Source organism: Saccostrea cucullata, unplaced genomic scaffold (assembly GCF_032062105.1).
Source record: "Saccostrea cucullata isolate Sc308-1 unplaced genomic scaffold, CSIRO_AGI_Scuc_v1 ctg969, whole genome shotgun sequence".
NCBI lineage: Eukaryota > Metazoa > Mollusca > Bivalvia > Ostreida > Ostreidae > Saccostrea > Saccostrea cuccullata.
This window is the reverse complement of record NW_026932596.1, coordinates 281,736-292,500: the sequence shown is the minus strand read 5'-3', so window position 1 is coordinate 292,500 and position 10,765 is coordinate 281,736. Positions and strand designations below refer to the sequence as shown.

General features: G+C 33.0%; 1 long non-coding RNA gene across 1 annotated transcript; it reads right to left on the bottom strand.

Annotated features, from left to right (window-relative positions):
- Positions 1–7,433: 7,433 nt before the first annotated feature.
- LOC134235543 (uncharacterized) lies at positions 7,434–9,533 on the bottom strand. Its single transcript, XR_009985422.1, has 4 exons — positions 9,412–9,533; positions 9,224–9,292; positions 7,978–8,049; positions 7,434–7,616 (listed from the first exon to the last, which is right to left on the bottom strand). It is a non-coding gene; the product is annotated as an uncharacterized LOC134235543 (long non-coding RNA).
- Between the last annotated feature and the right edge of the window lie 1,232 nt (positions 9,534–10,765).

Here is a 10,765-nt window from a genome sequence, read left to right as displayed (position 1 = left end):
AAAAAATCCCCTGCATATTTCTTAACGCAAATCAATATTGTGTTTTTATGTCATTTTGTTTGTTGTTAACATCCCTCTCAGGAATTTTTCACTCATATGGAGACACCACCATTTGAAAAATAATGAGGACAAGTTAGATTTGAGGTCAACATTCATTTTAGGAGTTTTCAACCATTAAGACGTAAAGAAATATTAACTCGGTCTTTCCCCTCACCCCTTCCCAGACCCCTGTTTGTTCATGTATGCCAAAAAAAAATGTTTATACAAATAGTTTAATGTGGTCCATCTCTGAATGATTCTCATTCCTAATTCTAGGAAGATATGTTGACACAAATTCATGAATAAAATGTCAAGTAATCTTATCATTGATGCACTTTTATTTAATTTAATGCAGTCATATTGTGAACATTTCCAGCTCATTAGGAGACTGGGGATGACCTCTAGGGGTTCATAACCTTTATACCATTAAATTTACTTAACATAATAACACAAGAAACAATATTATGTATACACGATTTCAATAATTCGCGCACTCAAGTTACTTCCCTTGACAATGACGTCAGACGAGGAAGCTCTAATCGCTTACATTATAGACCTAAAGCGAAAGAGTTAATTATCACTTTGATATCACTGGCACCAGACGTTACTTATTTTTATTTTAATAAAAAATAATAAATATAGCCCTTACCTTGTGTTTATTATTAGGTAGGTGTATACTATTCCCTATTAAAAGAAAATAGTAACGTCATGTGCCTGTGTTAGTTATCACATGTTCAAGATGCTGTGTTCTCATCTTCACCTGATTGTGGTATAGTACTATAGAACCATTTATTGTTAAATATGCTTTCAGCATATTTTAAAAATACAATTAACCTCACTGACATGTAATGTTGGTAAAGCGCTGGTACACAGAATCATTTTATTTTGTATACATTGTGCATGTGTATACCATATAAACACCCCCCTTTCAAAAAAATAATAATTTATAAAAAAAAAAATGTAACCTTTCTTAACAGGTTTTTCTACGTTATAAATATAGTTCCTATCAGTTTCGCATGTTCTGAAATCATTGTGTGGGAAAAGGTTTCCGGAAGAAGTACTTTAATTTGCTTATAAAACTACTCTAGCCATCAGTCTTCGAAATGAGATCTATTTGTCACTTTCACTTTTTTTCTGCATTGTTTGTACTTTTATTTGCCACATGCATTGTATTTACATTTTGCAAATCATGAAAAGTCCAGGGTCTGGATCAATTACTGTGAATGTTGTACATGTTGATAAAGCCCTTGCTTACCCGATTGAACAGGCGTGATGTGTAGTTTCTGACTTTATTTTTTTTTTACACAGACACCCCGATATTTCAGCGACTATTCAAGCTCAGTTTTCTGACACTTTTCAGGTTTAATAGATAACATAGATGCCGGGATATCATCTAAAGTTATAATATTTAAACTTCAGGGGCAGCTAACATTGTCCGTTAACTCTGCCAACACCCGCGATTTATCCAATGACTTATTACCTGTTTTAAAGATGTTTATGAAAAGATTTTGTTATAAGGAAAAACTTTCTAATTTTTTTTTATTAGATAATGTGATCAATCGGGTGTCTTTTGTGATAATTTGCATAAAAGCCTGACGGTTATTCCTTATATTTACATGCTCTTGAATGGACGCTTATCCCCGTGCTACAGGTCCCGTTTCTGTCTCAATCGCCCCCCCCCCCCCTTCCCGCACGTGATTTTTTTTAACCGCGCCTATAGATGAACCAGAACATTTATGAAGAGATAAATAGAGGGTATTCAATGTTTTGTAGTTGAATATGGAATTTATTTCAAGAGTGGGATAGAATTTTTTTTTCATATTACCTGGAGTGTGAAGCACGAAAGAAGATATAGAAAAATCCTGTCTCACGAGTTTATTTCGAAAATGTAATCTTCTAAAATACTAGTAGCTGACTCGCTACTAAAATCAAAGATCCTGATGTAAAGTTCCGTGATAAGTTTCAGTTCTTTTTGAAATCTGCTTTCTGTTTGTTAAATTTAAAACAAAATCGTCACGGAAGTTAATAGATTTTTAGCGACAGGCAATGATTTCGCTTGAAAGAAGATTCATGCATTTTTTTGCAAGACGTTTTTTTTTTATTTCTTTTTATATAAGATAAAAAAACTTTTTTAAACATTCATCACAATCTCTTTAGAACTCTTTAACGGCTGAGAATCCATCTTGAAATTGTAAATAAATGAAGCGACATGAAGATTTGCAGTTGAATTCGTTTTTCTACATTACATTAGTTATCGGTAAATGTTTACAAAACATGCATGTGTGTATGTTGAGACTTAAGATTGAAATATAGGATTAAATATGTCATTTAAAGTCAAGATGTTACAACAGTATATTTTTTAGTGACATAGAAAAATCTTAATTGGTCATGTTTTCGTAGAATGACTGACGTACGTATGTAATGTATCATTGTTTACATAACAATGAGCGCAAATAACCTGCCCATTGATTGCATGTCAACATCATTTAATTCACGTTAAGTACATCGGGTATAAATATAAAAATGCAAATTTTTTAACACAAAATTGTTTCCATTTAATTACTTACATTCAACTATGTTTTGAATCTTGTGCATTGTGTCATGTGTGAATCTTACGTTTATCCTCGTTTGACGTCATCAATACATAAGGTAGGTAACTCTCTCGCAAGAGGGCGCGACTTTTTGGAATCGTGTATAGTCAAATGGAAAAAGTTTCCTACTATTTAGGAGTCACATGATCACTTGTCATTACAGGGACAGGGAAGTGGATTGGGAGATCGCCCCCTCAACACCCCCCCCCCTTTCCCCCGGAATTTGCAGGACTATAATATATACTGGAGGAAATAAAAATTACTTTGGATGCCCTAAGTGTCCCTCCACCCTAGAAAACAGACCAAACCATAACTTCTTTTTTTTTCTTGCTTCTCAGGAAATTCTGGTCTGGAACCCCCCCCCCCTCCCCGTCCCTCCCAGAAAAAAAATTCTGGATCTTGTAACTGAATGTAACGTTGATAACGTGGGATTACTCTTCAGAATGTGAAATTTGTCTATTGTAGCATCGGATGACCTTTGATCCTTTAAACTTTAACCTAACCGTTTGCATTTCAGACTATTTTACCCAAATCTATACCAAAACTTGTACTTACCGATTGTTATTATTTAGGCTCTGTCATCTTCATGAAATATAATCCAGTAAAAACACAAAATGAAATAATTCCTACCGACATATATGCAAATATGCACACTAGTATCCTACTGCACGTGCAGTGAAATCTAAAATGATAATGCCAATGGTAAAACTAGTACTTAAGTTGGGTACGTGACGCAAGCCCAATGTGATGCAGGTGTTCAGATACATGTACATGTATAGTGCAAGAACAAATTGAAAATTATCATTTACAAAAGATGTTTTATTTTAGCTTTGCAATCTAGGCCTATTTGCAAAAACAGACAAATAAAGTGTGTTTGTGTGTGTGTGTGTTGATGGGAGACGGGTGGGGGTTGACTATTAAATTGATTGTGTATATGGCAGCTTTCAAGAAGTTTCTGCCTAATCAAATATAAATAAACTTTGCACATATTGAAAAATTCATCAAAAACGCTTTACACTAATTTGAATAATATTATTTGTTGTTAATCTATATGAGAAAATAGATTTAAAAAGTTCCAATTATGTGCCAAAAATCCCCCCCCTTTTATCAAACCTAATTTACATCATTAATTTAATTCTGTAGTTTAATTTCTGACTGGTAATGAATTAAGAATATGAAATACCTATAAAATGGAGGCCCATGGGTCACATGGTCACTAGCCGCAGATCTGTAGCGTTATGGTTTTATATATTAGTCTTTGACTGCAGATCCTGTAATGCAAAGAATGTGCAATTTACGGCGCAATATTTTTTGCGCACTTCTGGGGAGAATTTCTCCACTTTCCAGCATCGGTCAATTTACTACCTTTCACTCCCTAATTCTAGGCACATTATTTAATCAATCTGTATATTTTATCCATCTCCCAACCCTTTATAGTCGTCTCTACTCGAGATAAACTCGCTTGATTAAAATTATTTGTTAGATTGCTGAAAATTCACATCAAGCGAGTTTATTGCCTGTAGAGATTACTATAAATGGCTGGGAGGTGGACAAAATATACATATTGGCCAGAGAATGTGTCTAAAATTAGGGAGTGAAAGGTAGTTGATTGACTAATGCTAGAAAGTGAAGAAATTATGCCCAAAAGTGCTCAAAAATATCGCACCATTTTTGCATATGGGGATCTGTAGCGTTATGATCAAAGACAAATATATAAAACCAGATCTGCAGCTACATGGTCACCTGAGCATATTATGCTCAATTTGATGAATACATGTATTATGTAAATTATTGAATTATATTGAATTTTTCCTTGGTAAAGCCCAATATGAAGAAGTGTGCATTTAGAGGCAAACACCTTAGTGCGGGTATTACTGTCTCATGACAGCATCTAGTTGTACATGTATATATAAACAAATATAAGTTTACAATACATTTTATGTATCTAAATTATTTATGACTGGCTGTACAGTTTAAAGAGGATTTTCATCATATTGAAGTTGAGTATGGCGTCATCTCAGTGGCAGTGAAAAAGGGGTCGTTGATCAATCAACAAGAGGTTCAGTAACTTTAAAGGAGTACACTGAGGAAAAGTGGCTTACATGCTATTCAAGTGCTTGCTGGTGGAGGGATGCAAAAATTATACCAATGCTAAACACTCAGTACTGTTGAGTAGAAGGCGATGTTTTAACGCTAGCTTCTACTGCAGCATAGTAAATTTCCTTCCAAACACGAGGACGTGTTTTTCCAGGAGCGGTGGGAAATTATCACAGTGAAAAAATCACTGTTCCAGAATAAAAAAAACTTTATTCTGGACTGAACTTTTAATAATTTTCCAATTTGTATTAAGACAGTCATATGTTATTTCTCAAGATGTTTCATTAATCTAATTGTTTAATTGACCAGTGACACTTTTTTGACTCTTGATATGTTATAATTACAAAGAGACAGAGTGCTATGTCTCAGGCTAATCTCTTATAACAACATTGAGTAATTATCTGTTTTCATGTCCAAACATCAAAGAGTCATTGAGTTATTTAATTATTCTATACCTGTGAATCTTTCACTCATTTTACTTAATGCCAACACCTGTCATATATTTACTCATTATGTACATTCTTATAAATAGTCATGTATAATTTCAATCTTTAGTCTGGAATAAACGGAGGCCAGCCTCGGCCACGTCCGACTCGTTAGGACTCTGAGTCCGGGGCCACTTGGGCCATATCCGACTGGATCATTTTGATATGTCTGTTTGTTGATTTATATAAACTGTTGCCATCGTTGAGACTCATCTAAAAAATACGGAATCCTTCATCATTTTTTTTTTATCTCTGGAATTGTATATTGGTGGACCTTCGAGAATACGGCACACCTATTCTTCGTTTTTTACCTTACGGCCACACAGCGCCTCTACCTTATACCTCGTACCCTCTACGCCAACATTCCCTCACCCCGTTCGTTATGCAAACGGCGGACGCAGTTCTAGACGAAATCCTAGTACCTTCCAAATCTACACGGTCACAGTATCTTTGTTTTATAATTATGGGTCATTTTCAAAAAAAGTCTACTTTTTTGTCTTTTGATCAGAAAAATAGGGAAAAAAATTTTAGAGTGAAAGTTTTTTTCCCGTTGGATGATATACATGGTCATACAGCTTGTAAGTTATTTTATGATCATCTCCCAGGTGTTTTATAAAAAATATTCTATGCATTCCGAGTAAAATTTCACAGTAAAACCATGTCACTTTAACAAAAAATTTATAACGTGCTTATTTAAACGATAGGGAAAATATTACCATGTGAAGATATGTACAAATTTTGCACCTCATATTAATTGAATTTATTTACAGATTAATTTAATATGATTTTTTTATTTATGCCGTCCACTAAATACTAGTATTGTGCATTTAACATTCAGGAAGTGACATGTCCCTCCAGTTTATGTCATTCCTGTTACCAAAAAAAAAAATGTTAAAATAAAAGTTATCTCACTTTCCTAGGAACTGTTTTCATGATCCACAATATATCATCATTTTCTGTTGTCTCAAGTTTATGAGCGCCATGATTTGAAAGTGAGTAAAGAAAGGGTTCAAAGGTCGATACGTTTGTCTTATTGGTAGAGTATAATTAAAATACGTCCTATCTGTTACCTTCTTAATATGCAAGTACTCTTTAAATTGTTTATTCTGCTAAAACAATTAGATTAACTAAGCTACGAAGAAATTGTTTCAATGTCTCGATGATGCAAAAAGAGCACGTTATACTAAATAACGGGTGATTTATATGAGAAACGTCTATCCTGTTACTGTCATTTCTGTTACCATTAATATGGTAACATTAAGGAAAACTGGACTTCATATCTTGAGTTTTAACAATAAAAACAATTACTTTCATTTTTCTAAGTAATATAAGTTTAATAACACATGTTAAAAAACTTCGTAAATCATATTGAAATATGTTAGTGCTTCAAATAGTGCCATTACTACTTAAACATGCACTCTTGTAACAGAATTGACAGAAATTATAACAGGAGGGACAAATTATCATGGTATTTATATACCGATTTAAGTTTTATCATTTGTTTTTCTTAAAATTATGAAAAATTCTTAGTTTTCCAACTGCATAGAGTACCTTTAATAAACAAAAATTGAAGAGATAAATATTTTAATAGCACTTTACAATTAAATTTCGTAACAGGATGGACATAAATGTCTTTTATTGTCTCGAATTTGCCAGATTTGACCAAATCATGTTTTTATTCTACATTTATTTCTCTTTTCCCAACCAATAAAGTTTTAAAAAAGTCAATTTTTATTTCAAATGTAGATTTCATTGTCCATCCTGTTACACTGTTTTGTCCATCCTGTTACTGTTTTGTCCTTCCTGTTACCCGAGTCCTCACTGTTACCAGTATATTTTCCTAGTTTAAATTGCTTTGGCAGAACACCTGTTTAAATAACTTTCTGTAACTGTTTATTCTAATCACAAAAATAATGTACAAGAATGTTTTTTTTTCTACTATAGCATACACAGGGAAAAGTGGCTCGCATGATTTTCATGCGATTTGCTTTTCGCATGCGAAAATCATACGAAAATCGTGTGAAAAATCACACATGCGAATTTCATGCAAATGTCCTCATATAATATTTATGCGAAATTCATGCGATTTTCATGTGACCATATTTTCGCATGATATACATGCGAATTTAAATTTATCAGTTTTTCATGTATAAATCGTGCGAAATTCGCATAAATATTTTGCGATATTCATAGATCATTAGAAAAGCAATGAACAAAGAAATTTATCTTTTCAATGTTTATTTAGGTGTTTCTGCCACAGTGAGGGATAAAAATTGACAGTCTCTGATGATTCTAATGTAATATTGTTTGGATGTTTCTAGTTTATCCATTGAAATGAATAATGTCTGTGTTTAAAGGCAGTTTTTCAGTCTTTTTTTCAGTCTTGGGTCCTGACAAGCATTTCCTACAAAGAAATTTTATTATAAAATTATATCTTCCCATACTAATATTCCAATTGTTTAAGTCAGTTGGAACCAATTCCTAAATTAGGATGACATGAAATAAAATAAATACAATGATATCACTTGACAGGTCCATGTTTTGTCAATTTGTATATCTTAAAGTCTCACACAAGAAGATAATTTCACTAGTATATGTTACCATAAAGCTTTGATTAATCAATTAACTAGACTCTCAGCAGACAATTCATGAAATAAAAAAATAATTTATTAATGGTGGGACAAAACTTTAAAATCAGACAAAATATGCCTTATGCACCTTTTAAGAAAGAAAATTAGGAGACAGTAAACATACAATGTACCTACCCTGAAATACATGTGGGTTTCAGATGTTGACAAACAGCCTACACACCATCCAGGAATTTGCATCATGAGCACCTAAAAAAAAGAGTTCCCTTTTAATTCGGTGGCACAATTCTGCTAAAGATATGATATTCCTAGTGCAGGAGTCCCAAATTAAAACTGTAGTGCTTAAAAAATTACCAATTTGAAAATTGAAAATAGAAAAAGAAATTGTCTCTCTACATATATTGTTCCACATTTCACTAAGTTCATTTTGATGGTACTGCATGCATTATAAATTATGCTTTGAGCAAAACAAGACCCTTGTGTTTAGTACTTTCATAACTCCATTATAGAGGCATGTGTCAGATATCATATGAAACAGTGTGTAATTGACCTAGTCCATAAATTGGGTTGCTATTGTAACCAAATGAAATAAAATATTTCATTTTAATTGTGATAGCGAGCGCAGCAAGCGTCGCAAAGCAACCCTCGTCACTGAGAGCTCTTACAGCAACTCCTGTGCAAAGAGAAAATTTGGAGTACTGCACATTCATTGATAGAATTTTTTGACACAGTAATTTGGATCCACAATGCACCACTTGTTAAAGCTACAATCTCACGAGAATAGCAGCAAAAGTTCAACTTAAAGTAAACATGCCCTGATTTAATGGATAAGTATTGAAGATAAATAGTAAACAAAATGTTCTTCATTTACTTTCATCACTTTTCAGGCTTCTTTTTGGAAATATATAACTAACATATGATGTCATGTGACGTCAGAGTCTAGACACACCAAATGTCATGTGCAGTTTGCTGAGCCCGGTCTAAATTGTATTACAAAATAAATATTTGTTCTCGCCATAACAGCTGTACCGTCAACATATTATTCCTATTTGATGACATAGGATTTAACAGACTTATAATACTGAAAAGATGATTTTTTTAAATCGAACATAGAATGATCAGAATTCCTGAATAGTGAAAACATTAAACAGCTGTTAAATGCAACAGTTATCTATTTATTTATTTTTTGGCATAGCCCTCAAATCATTCCCCAAGAAGATGGATCTTTAGTAGGACCTATGTCCAAAAATATTTTGTGTTTACAAGTCTCCACACATTTGTCAAAATTATGCACACAGTATGAGTTAAAATAAAAATCACTTTTTAAATAGTGTTTACATCTGATGGAAAAATTAAATTTTTAGCAAAACAACTGTCAGAAAGAGCTAGATAGGCTTACACAATCACTTTCTGAATTACTTACACAAGACTTTGTAAAGCCTTCAAATAGGTGTCGCTCAATCCACCTTGCCGTGTTACGTACATGTAGAACCTCAATTAAAAACAAGATCCGAATTTACTCTGAAAATTTTCGTTGCAACTTGAATATCAATAAATACGTGCATTACAAACACAAAATATGGCAAACAATTAAAAAAAAATCATTTTTACCTTTGTCTCAAGGATTAGAGCGCAATCAGCCAAAAGGAAAGTCTGGAACAAGCCACACGAGGTTCTTTCGCTGACTTGTTTTTTTTTTTCGTGTAGCAGGAAGTGCAATTAGAACCTGGCTTATTCGGCTTGTCGGTTTCGTATTCGTTACAGAATCGGGAAATACCTTATAACTTTAATTTTCATCATTCATTTTTTTTTATCTTGAAAATCTTTTTCCGTTTTAAAGTCGAACTTTGATGACAACAGTTATAAAATGTACGTTACGGAACCAAAGGTAGTTTTACTATGGAATGCCGTACGTCACATATTACGTCATCATGCGGCTGAGAGAGAGCAGACAAGAAAGAGCAGAACGACTGCATATTTTCTGTAAGTTTATATTTTCATCTTCTACTTTTTATACCAGATAGATGTAATAACTTTCTTGGGAATATTTGTTGACAACTTAAAATTAAATAATAGATCCAGGTAGATACTACTGGTGTGTTGAAAGATGGACCTGGCACAGGCTGTCTGCATTCTTATATGATTGCGCCCATGACAAAAGGGTCCTTATGGCATTTTTGCTAAAACAGAGAAATAACGTCATAAATATGTGACGTTGCAGACTGACGGTGAACTCCGACGCAGATTTTTTTTAACCACGTGTTTTGACGTTTGACGCATCCAGAGTTTTTATCGCTGTTTCCAACATCAAGAACATGTGGAATTTATTTTCATTTATAAATTAATTTAATCAATATCTGAATCAACTAATCCACTGATTTTAATAGATATAAATATTAAATTAAAAACATTTAGAACTGGTTTCTTTACAAACATTATTAAATACGTCTCTATAATACCAATAGCTTTCCTATACATGCGTAATTAAATGTATAGAAGCTGTAGACAAGGTGTTTTCTGACAGCATATTGAACCTCTATACTCTAGATAAATTTTATTTACATATTTATACCAATTTTAGAATACATCTTAGACAGGGTATATCGTAAAAAATATTGCAAAGGAAAATTGTCTTCCTACTTCTTTGAGATCCGCTCCACCACTCTCAAATATACATCGCGATCGCGTCGATCACTGGTAAACATTGATTCATCGGCGCATACTGCTTAAACTGATGATATATACATTTGTGGTATCTCTCCATTATATAAACATACAGAGAGAAAATATCTTCAATTCTGTATGAAGTTTGTCAGAGGTCAGAGGTCAATAAGTGACCTAATCACACGGCGCACTAATACATACGTGTACATAAATCATAAAATGATCTGCTCTACTTGCTTTTCATGTATAAAAATGAACAAAATAAGCAAGTGAAATGATAATTATTTTATTAAAAATGTAA